The sequence below is a fragment of the Sebastes fasciatus genome, chromosome 23 (genome assembly GCF_043250625.1).
Source record: "Sebastes fasciatus isolate fSebFas1 chromosome 23, fSebFas1.pri, whole genome shotgun sequence".
NCBI classification, from domain to species: Eukaryota; Metazoa; Chordata; class Actinopteri; order Perciformes; family Sebastidae; genus Sebastes; species Sebastes fasciatus.
Window position 1 is genome coordinate 15,775,251 of NC_133817.1, and position 10,551 is coordinate 15,785,801.

The following is a 10,551-nucleotide window of genomic DNA, read 5'->3' on the forward strand; positions in this document are numbered from 1 at the left end:
AATTCTTCTATTCTCCCTCGCTCTGCAATCACAGTCCCCACCATTTCCTTCTCTCCCCCTTCAGAGGCGTTACGGACGGCTGGAACGGAGAGTACAAGCAAAGCAATAAGGCCTGTTGTGAAACGGCGGTGGGATCAATGGGGGTTTTAAGGAGGCAGAACACGTAGCCACAGCTGGTCAATTAGAGAAAGGACAGCACACACACACACACACACACATATACACACACAGTGAAAGTGGCTGGCCTTTAAAAACAGAGTTACTTTTCGCCTCCCGTCAGCTCTTTTTCCTCCAGCTTCAAATGGATCAGCATCTGGGAATCTTGGCTGAGATAATGCCATTGGTTGTGGTGTGAAGCAGATTTGACTGTAAGGACAAATAGCTTTGGGAGACACTGTAAACACAAGAAAGACTACTTGGATGTGCAAACGTTGTCCGGTCAAGTAAGGGTGGAGTAAAGTGCTGAATTGCATTGTAACACACATCTAGTGAGATATGACAAGATGACCAGTTGTTACTGTGGACCACACACATGATCACGTTCTACTCTACAGCTCCCGGCATGAGAAGAGCAGTCCCTGTTTCTGAATAAGCGTTGGGGAAAAAACACACCCAAAACTAAGAGGAGTATTGAGTCAAAACTTAATGACGCTCATTAAATCAAAGAGAAAACGCTGTGCCATTAAGTGTGACAGAGTGAGTCACTGGCATCAAAATATGCACTTCTTCAGAGCATTTCACCATGTGCTGAAACAGGTGAATCTATTACCATGTTTTATATTACAGCTCGACAAGAATTAAGGTCACGGTGTTAGTGAACAGTTTGTAACTAATAGAATTTCATGCTGGGTATTTATTGGGTAAATGGAATTTCAACTAGGCTTACCAGACTCCTGCAGCGAGGGGAAAAAATCGTACTGGTTAGGTTGGAGACGTACCCGCTGAAGCTCAAGAGACTCTTGTGGGTTATGCAGATGAGATGCCAGGCAACACAATAACTACCTACAATCAGGGCTCAGCAATAAGGATTGCCCCGCTTGCCAGGGGGCAAGTCAAATTCCATTTTGGGCTTGTTTTTTTCCAGAGCTGATGATGAAAGTAGCTAAAGAGAAAGCCAGCTCTCGCCCTGTTGAGAGATGTACAAGTGTAGTACCGAATACTGATCGGGCACTAGCCAGAAAATGGCGGTGGGAAAAGACAAAGTTTATGAACTGAAGTGCAAGTGAGCACTAAAACATACCCTGCTTTATGGTCTATTTCACTCTAAATGGGACCATAATTTACTAAATGCTGTATTAAAGAAGACTTGAAACTAGCGATTGAGACCATAAACTCATGTTTACAATCTTTACTGATTTACTAATAAATCAAGTGAGAAGTAGGCTCATTTTCTCAAAGACTTCTATACAATCAGACTTCATTTTGCAACCAGAGGAGTCGCCCCCTGCTGGCTGTTAGAATGAATGCAAGTTTAAGCCACTTCCGCATTGGCTTCACTTTTCAGGCCCGGAGGTTGCCCGCTGGTTGAAATGCATCTTTCTGGAGTTACTTTTACAAGGTGTCTTTGCTGGCCATAGCCAAGCAACACTAGCTCACAAATTCTGCTTCGCTCATGATGTTCAATCTTGCAGTAAAAAAAACTGAGCTTGCAAGATTGAACAGCGAGCCTGGTTTTACGAGGCTATACTCCCCTGTTTGGCAGGTGTTAAACGAGCATTCATGGCACAACACAAGCCGACAGGGGCCCAATTATCTTGGTCACAACAATCAGCGTGTGTGAAGAGACATCAAAGTACACCTGCGACATATCTTTTTACATCAAAATATGCAGATTCATAACAATATTTTCCCTCCCGTAATTCTCAATTGTCCCCCCTTCGTGTGGTTCATTGTCTTCTATTCTCGTCTCCACGGCTCTCAGCCTGGATGTCCACAATACCATGTGCTTATGCTGAATATTGTAATGATGAGTCTATAAACAGGTTCATTACCTACACTGCATTTTCAATTAGGCATGGGATCGTGAAGGAGGAAAAGAGACAGACACTTGATAGAGAGACAGCTCACTGATGTGGTGTTTCATTCTGTCTTTCCTTTACAATTTCTGCTTGTTTTTCCCTTTCAACTCGTTTTTCTTGCCCTTTATTATCATCCTCTCTACACTCCTGTTTCTATTGACAACAGGCTGTGCTTTGGAGAATAAAAGCAAAGCCTTGACTTGATTATCTGTAATGAAAACACTACTCTCCCTCCTTTCTTCCCAACTCATATACAGTGGCGAACTCACTCTCCTTCAAATTCTTGCATTTACTCGGTTTTGAACTATTGTGCTCAAAAAAATACCACTGACAGTGGAAAAGGACAGATAATAACAAGAAAAGATAGCGGGAGAGTGGAGGAGAGTAAGAGAGCTAATGGATGAAACATGAAGAAACATGTATCTTGCAGCAGGTAAACACAGAAAACTAGAGCTAAAACATGGAATCAATAATAAGTGACTCACTGGTTTCTAATGTGCGTTTGGATACTTTAAATGTTCTCCATCTATTCATATTCCCTTCCAGCTCAATGTAAGTTACCGAGACATAAACAGGAGAACTTGCAAAAAGCATTCATCACTGACAACATCCTTCACCACATCCTCCAGGGACCGGGATCTACAAGGAATGCTGGAGCGGCTACTTCTGAGCCAACCAATGACAGGAGAGCCGTGAGGTTGTGTGATCACCTGGAAACCTTTGGCTGCGACATCAAAGCAGGTGATTGATGTTGTATCAAGGCAATTACACCTAAAAATTTCTCACGCTTTAGTTTGCCAATCCAACCACTGCACCCATTCACCTATGAATCTTTGTGTTCTCTTAGAAATGTTCTTTCTGTAGGCTATATGACAATTATTAAAGACTAAAAAAAACATCCAGACTGCGATATACAGTTACTCATATTGACTACATACTGGCCCATGTGCAAAAATGGAATAAAAGTTAAAAGAAATGACATAAACAGTCGGTGCTAAGGAAAGTACTTGAGGTAATTAAGAAACAGTTTCATCACTACATAGATTGTACAGCACGACTTTGGTTTATGCAACTCTGCAGCAGGTAAGTAACCTATCACTGGGACACATTGAGTTAATAATAGAGTGGTGCAGGAGTGAGTCTTAAAACACGGAAATGAGTTTGCATTTTAGCACTTCCAGTTCCCTCGTCTTGAAGTCAATGGGTTTATAGTTAGATGCCTGAAATGAGGTCTGTGGTTAACACAAGCTTAAGAGATTTTAAACGTTTTGTTCTACGACATAAAATATGTCCGTAAATATCCCACTCATGAATTTTGAAGCCTTTACATGTCTTCAAGAAGGCGGTTGCTAACAAGTGGCTAAATGAGACCACAAAACGTCATCACGCCAAACACTAGTCCGCATTTACAGCTTAGTGGTGTGGACATGAAGTCATGCGACCGTGGTGTAGTTCGTTTATAGCTTAACATGGACACCATATACACCCAGCGCTGCAGGAGGAGGGCACAGAGCGTCCTGAGGGACAGACACCACCCAGCTCACTCTCTGTTCAGGTGGAGGGAATCGGGACACAACCTGAGGCACCACAGACCAGAGAGCATCTCCACTCACAGAGCATCTCTGGTTTCACAACAGCTTCTTCCCAGCTACAGTAAGACTGGTGGCAAAGGACATTAAAGAGGGACACAAATACCCCACACCTCACCTCCATACCATTTTTGACACACAGTATACCTGAACTGAATGGACTGAAATGCTGTGCAATATGCTGCCTTCCACTGTGTAATGTCTGAAATATATTAATTATTTATTTTTAAAAATATTTTTATGAGAGCTACAAGTTCTTTTAACATGGTCATGGAGCATATATACTTTATATTTGTATTCTTGGGGTATCTTTCTTATGCAGAGGGTAGTTTAGTTTATTTATTGACTACACTGAAGGCGTTTTATATTTTAATAATTTATTTATTTATTATGTTGAGTTGAATGTGCTACTTATTTTGTACTGTAATTACATTGTGCCTTTTCTACCTCTTTTCTTTTCTTAAAGCTGACTCGGTGTAAACTGCTCAGAATTCCAATGTACTTAGGTGCAAATGGCAAATAAAACTCCTGAATCTAGAACATTAGCTTTTTACTTCTGGCAATTGCATTTTCAAAAATCATAAAGGTGGTGCTCATTTGTGGAGATTATCTTACAGAACAAAACTTCATCATAAAAGTTTGTTTGCCACAGAGCTTATTTTCTGCAATAATCCAAAAGCCAATGGAAAAATCCCATTGGCTTTTTGTCGAGGGAACCTGTGCGATTCTAACTTCCTAAAAAAATAAGTCATCCTTGCAGCACTCTATTGGAGGGATAGCATTTTTTCGAACTTTGGTGTCAGCCCTAAAAAAAACAGTGTTGATCTGGCTCTAAAATCATACAGGACATCAAATTCTACAGAGTTCACTCAGCCCTTTAGTCGGGGTCAAATTTGACTGCTTGTAACCCAATTTTAAGCGAAGCGATAAAAAACAGCCTCATTGGTATTAAAGTCTGAGCAATGTGAAGTCAGAGAAAGCTGTACTGAGGCTGCCATGTTGTTACTCTCATACAGTGTACAATACCACAATGGTTTTTTTTGTACTTTCAAGGTTACACTAGCTACACCTTTTCATTTATTCACTGCTTACACAAAACAAATTGACTTTCTGCAAGTGGAACCGAATTCAACTGCAAAGCACACCCCTAAATTCAATATAATCCACAGAAAGATAACATAGCATAGATCTTGGATTAATTTTGCTCCAAAGATATTAGATGGAAGTAATCTCTGAATGTTTCTCAGAGTGAAATATGAATGAATGTGTCGTATCATTCAGTTGGGCATGACTCTGCAGAGAAGCAGTAAAGTTTCTACAGCGGTTTGGTTTTGGTTCAATGCATGGTACTGCAGTGCTCCCTGCTGGTCATGGAGAATATTTCACCTGTTATACCCAACGTATGAACCCCTCGAAAGTCCAACAACCTTGGGGACAGGAATACTTGATAATCAAGGGAACTTACTCCATCAGTATTCTTTGTGTTGTTTGATCACTGAATTGTTCTAAGGCAGGTACACATTACCAAATGAACATTGAGTATGCCAGTAGCTGTTAACACCTACACTTCGACTTTAAGCTGTTGCACCCTAGTGGCTAGAGATTTAAACAGTTGCCTGTTTCAATCCGGTCTGGCTGAAATGATTTGGACAAAGAAGAGAATGCATTAAAACGCATACTCACTCCCATTATGCACCACTGCTGAGGTGCCCTTAAGCAAGGCTATGCAACAACAATATAACTCCCGGCATGCATAAGCCACGTGATTTTCTAGCATGCAAAAACTGTTTTTAAAAAAGTGACAGAAGGTCATAAGAAAAAATATGAAGGAGTTATATTGGACTGAAGATTAACTGGGAACCCAAGAGACTTGATACAGATCTGAAGAGCAGTTTTTAAATTAATGTAGCACAAGGCAACACCTGCAGCCTCCACATGGCAGCAACTCTTCAAAGTAACTTTAAAATTCAGAAAGCGTGGAATGAGACATCTGTAAACTGTGCACAACATGTTCATGTTTACCAACCAAGCTGGTCCATGCTGCTTTATACCAATGGGACAGAAAAAGCAAAAATCTAGCTTATTATTTACTTCTATGCTTCCTTCGGGTGAAGAAGTAACCATAAGCAACACCAGAACCTTACTTGAGCAAATACAATCAATTTATGTGGTTTAAGGGAAGATAGATACTTTGTTGGAGCTGCATCTTGTGATTTAGGTTGATAAATCTTTTTACCTAAACTATTGTCTACTGTCTACTTGCAGTTGGACCACAAGACCGAGGTTGGTACCATAAAGACAGATAGGTATAGGAGGACTATAATTTTCCCCATCCCCGCCACCTTCTACTTCTCTTCGTCTACTACTACTCTTGCCTTGACCTCTCTCCAAGGCTTGTGACGGTCCACACAATTACCTTCAATTATCCTCACTTCCACCTCACCAATTACATCCATTATTGATTCCAGACCCGCAGGCTGTAAGCCTTATCTATACCCAACCACAGCCCACGGAGGGGAGAAAGCAGAATAGGACCAAATAATAGGACCTTGGTTCATTAACACTCTCCAGGTTTTTCACTCCATCTACGTCACACCGTCACCTACCTAACAGAAACGGTTTTCCCCTGCAGTGCCCTTGAGAAATAAATTAAATGCATGCAAGATCAGCAACTTCTAAGTAGCTACAACTTTACTACAGTGATCTATAGACAAGAATGCAAGCTAGTTACCAAAGCATTCAGTCCTTAAATCAGTGGTTCCCAACCTTTTTCATTAGGCGACCCCTTTTTTATCATTGAGTAAACTGATGACCCCTGACTATGTGACACACTTTATGGATATTTCATATTATAGTCAATGCATAACAATAACAGTAAAGAACTGATAAACTGTACAATTAACTCAAATCGTGAACGCAGTAACGGCAATAAGTTAGTGTCAAACGAGCGATTTGGATGAATTTTGAGCAGATTATTTCCTGTGAATATTGCATCAGAGATGTGTTATTTATAGGAACTTTTAATACCATTCTTTGTCTGTGTTATGTATTCCTTTTATGTATTGTTATTTTTAACAATCATACATACTTAATAAGCTTCTTTTTTGACAGATTCTGTGTTTTCTTCTACCTGACGCTTGGTCATTGCTCTATTAGCTCTTTGGTTGTTTTAAACTGCGTACTTTTCTAATGCAGGACGAGGCTGTTTAGCAGAGAGGGAAGGCTCTGTGAATATAACTTGTGTTTAGGTCGTCCTTCCTTCCTTATCCTGTATCTTACATAATAATCCAAACTTTAAAAACAATTTTATTTAGTTTTCTTCACAGAAATGAATGAAACGCTAAGATAAAGGGCAACTGTATATTTTTTTTAAAGTTTTCTTACACCCCTTAAAATCAATAAGGCCTCATGCGACCCACAAGTTGGGAACCAGTGACTTAAATGGTCACCAGAGTCAGAAAGCAGAATATAAAAGGCAGGACTAACAAAATATCAAAGAAAAACTCATAACAACTCAACAAATCACTGTAAACTCTCAACAGGATTCTGTAAGCAACAGTGTAAAGTACACCCATCTGTTTCTGACCATAGTTTGTCAATCATGTAGCATTAGGAGACACCGACACTGTACTGATAATACAGCATTGTGTCTGTAGGTGTTGAAAGCAAAGACAGAGGCATTACAGTGAGACAGTGTGAAGGTCAGTTACACAGTATGGAAAGCTGTAAATGCGGAGTCACACTCTGCGTCTCTCCTGCCAGATATTTTGAATATGATACTGGCTGACATTTAGTGAGACACAAACATAAGCCGCTGTCACCACACACTAATGTAAAACATCCATCATCTTGAATGCACGCCAGGGCACCTGCTGAGAGCCGCATCAATGATGCCTCACTGCCATCTCCTGTTACAACAAACTTGAGAGGCTGAGGTCAAAAGTGTCATTTGTGATGCAACGCTGCCCCCTTGAGGTGTGTTTTCAAGTTGTGGATCTGTGATGTGTCATCGGAGCATTCAAACTTCGAGTGAAGTTTATACTACAGCAGGAATACAACACAGAGGAAAGATACAAAATTGTCAGAAACTTACATTTCTATCCCGTCAGTCGGATTTTCCATGGAACGGTCACCTTGTAGCATCACCGAAAGTTGTCTATCTCACTTTATATCTATTTGGAGTAGAAAGTGGGAGAGGTTTATAGTATCAGGGCAGTCCAGTAAACATTAAACTTAAAGTGTTGCCACCGCCACCATTATAGACCAAAATGGCCTGTGTTAGGGATAATTTTAGTCCTTCATGAATACTTAAACACAATACCTATTAAATGCTATTATACAGTATAGAGTAGCAGTTAACTGAGATGAGATTGAGGGACTTTTACCTTCCAGATTTCTTTGGCATCCCTTTCAGGTGTAGTAGCCTATTTGGATCTCGAGCACGTCGAACTATAAGAGAAGAGAAAATTGGGCCACTTAAAGCAGAAGTGGGTAGAAATGGAGCAAATGTGATTAAAAAAAAGTTATTTTTATAAAACGGTCACTATATCCTGACAGTAGTGCATGAAACAGGTAATCTGAAAAAAAATCATGTACCTCTGTGTCCTCCAGTGCCCTCAGGTGTCCTTCCGATGTCCTCCGGTGCTTGTAGTGGCATCTGCAAGAGTTCACAGCCTGGAGGAAAACAAACAATCAGAGGCAAGCTGGAGGCTGCCGTCTCAGAGCCAGCTGTCAATCACTCGCAAACTCATATCAAACGGTCAAACTAGGCAGCGCTGATCAAATATGAATCAATATTCTGTTACTGTAATGCCTATTTTTGCTGTAAAATTATAAAGTTTGTGACCCCGGCAGCCATGTTGAGATCTGTTGAGGAAATACCAAGCACCGCCCACCAGCCGGAGCAAACTTTCTTATTTTACAGCTAAACAGTACACTATAAGATGCTTCTGCAAACATTTGAGGTGAGAAATAGGCATCTACCTCCGTTGAATGAGCAGCCAATAGGAACGCTCTCTCTCAATGAAATGACCTGTGATTGGCCAAAGTCTCCCGTCACAGGCTAGATAATAGAGCCATGAGGAGGTGCAGAAGTCTAGTTTTCTCTCAGAACACTTGAATTACAATATGCTGGAAGGTTATTATGGAATTTTTTACCCAATGATGCCAAAAACATTCTGCCTGCTGCAGGTTTAAATGTTATTATACAGTATAGACTAGCAGTTAACCAGCGATGACTTTGAGAGACTTTTACCTTCCAGATTTCTTTGACATCCCTTTCACATGTAGTTTGGATCAATTTGGATCTCGAGCACGTTGAGCTATAAGAGAAGAGAAAATTAGGCCACTTAAAAGAGTCTGGTCAACTTTCATGTGAGTTTCTGTAACACATCTGTCAAACTCAGGCAGGACAGTTGATGCTGAAGTCTTCATGTGAGTTTTGCTTGACTGCAAAGTTCATTTGTCATTTCTAGGGATTTATGTGAAGCCGACTGCATGCCAGAAGGCTATAGGCTGTAATGGACATGTAAACTACATGATCAAAGATATTTTACCTTTATTTTTGTTATGAAATGTCCCACACAACCATGTAGTTGTAATATTCAGGCTTGTGAAACTGGCTATGTGGGACTTGTAGAAATATGGGCATGTATAAACTTAAAGATTCAATATTTTTCTTTTACATCAGGACATATTTTGTTTTATTAAATGCCCCCATACAAGCATATAGTTGTCCTATTCAGGCCAGGTTGTTTTGGGTTGGCTGTATGGTAGCCTAGTTGTAAAAAATGTATTAAGAATGCCTTATTTTTAAATAAATAAAATATATATAAAAGATTTATTTATTTATCTTTTTTTTCTCACTATGATTATTTTCTTTTATTTGTATATTTGTGTGTACTTATTTATTTATTTATATTTATTTTTGTACACTTGTTGGTTTTTTTTGAGTGCCCTCTGGGTATTATCATGGGTGGGGGGTGGGTGAAATATCTATCAGTCCAAACATGTTTGTACAGTGGATTGTCAGAGTTGTAGTAACAAAATTCAGAAATAAATGTTGTGAGAAGGCTATATGGGACAATACAATCATACTTTCATACATCATCAATCATACATACTTTTTATTTGATTAAATAGAAGCATGTCAATAAACTATAATGCATGGCCCTTGATGTGTTTTCCCAGTGTGGCCCTTATTTATTGAAATTGAGAGTTTGACACACCTGGTCTAATACAAACTGTCCTGCAATAAATCCTACCTTCATGAATGTTATGATGATCCGATTTGGTTGAAACTGTTTTAAAGATCCTTGTCTAATATTTGTTTTAATAATATTTGAAATGCTACTAACCTCTTGGGGTGAATCAACAGGTTCATGTAGAAAGTAACCCTCAGCCTACCTGTATGACACACAGGTGATGCTAATTGGAGTGCGAAGTTTGCTTTGGTCTAGCAGTCAATTTACTCTTTATCAGGTAGTGACTTTTACCCAAATTAAGACGTGAACATTTTCTAACACTAATGCTGCATGACTAACCTCAACTCTTTTTCTTTTTGGCTTTGTGTTTGTAGAACAACAAGCAAATAACTTTACAACAGCGCCTGTCCTCAGCGTGCTGCAGCTGGCTGCAGTGTGTCAGCAGGAAGGGGCGTGGCTTCACAGCTCTTGTGTGGCGTTCAGGAACTATAGGAAATATTAGCTCCAATTAATGGTGGAGGAATAATAACAGATATGGATTTAATACAAAAAAGGCACAATTGCTGTGATTGGAAAGAGGAAATGTATGTTTCCTAAATGGGAAGTGCAGCCAGTGGAAACATGGAAACGGTGTTAGCAAGTGCTGTCATTGTAATTTATTTCAGCCCTATGTACAGCTTTTAATATTTTAATGCATTATGTATAAAGTACTCTACAAAAAAACGTGCCTTACATTTGTTG

At 39.7% G+C, this 10,551-nt stretch overlaps 1 long non-coding RNA gene across 1 annotated transcript; it reads right to left on the bottom strand.

Annotated features, from left to right (window-relative positions):
* Positions 1 to 7,698: 7,698 nt before the first annotated feature.
* Positions 7,699 to 10,395, bottom strand: LOC141762124 (uncharacterized). The gene is made up of 4 exons (XR_012592730.1): positions 9,964 to 10,395; positions 8,862 to 8,928; positions 7,993 to 8,056; positions 7,699 to 7,779 (listed from the first exon to the last, which is right to left on the bottom strand). It is a non-coding gene; the product is annotated as an uncharacterized LOC141762124 (long non-coding RNA).
* Positions 10,396 to 10,551: the final 156 nt, after the last annotated feature.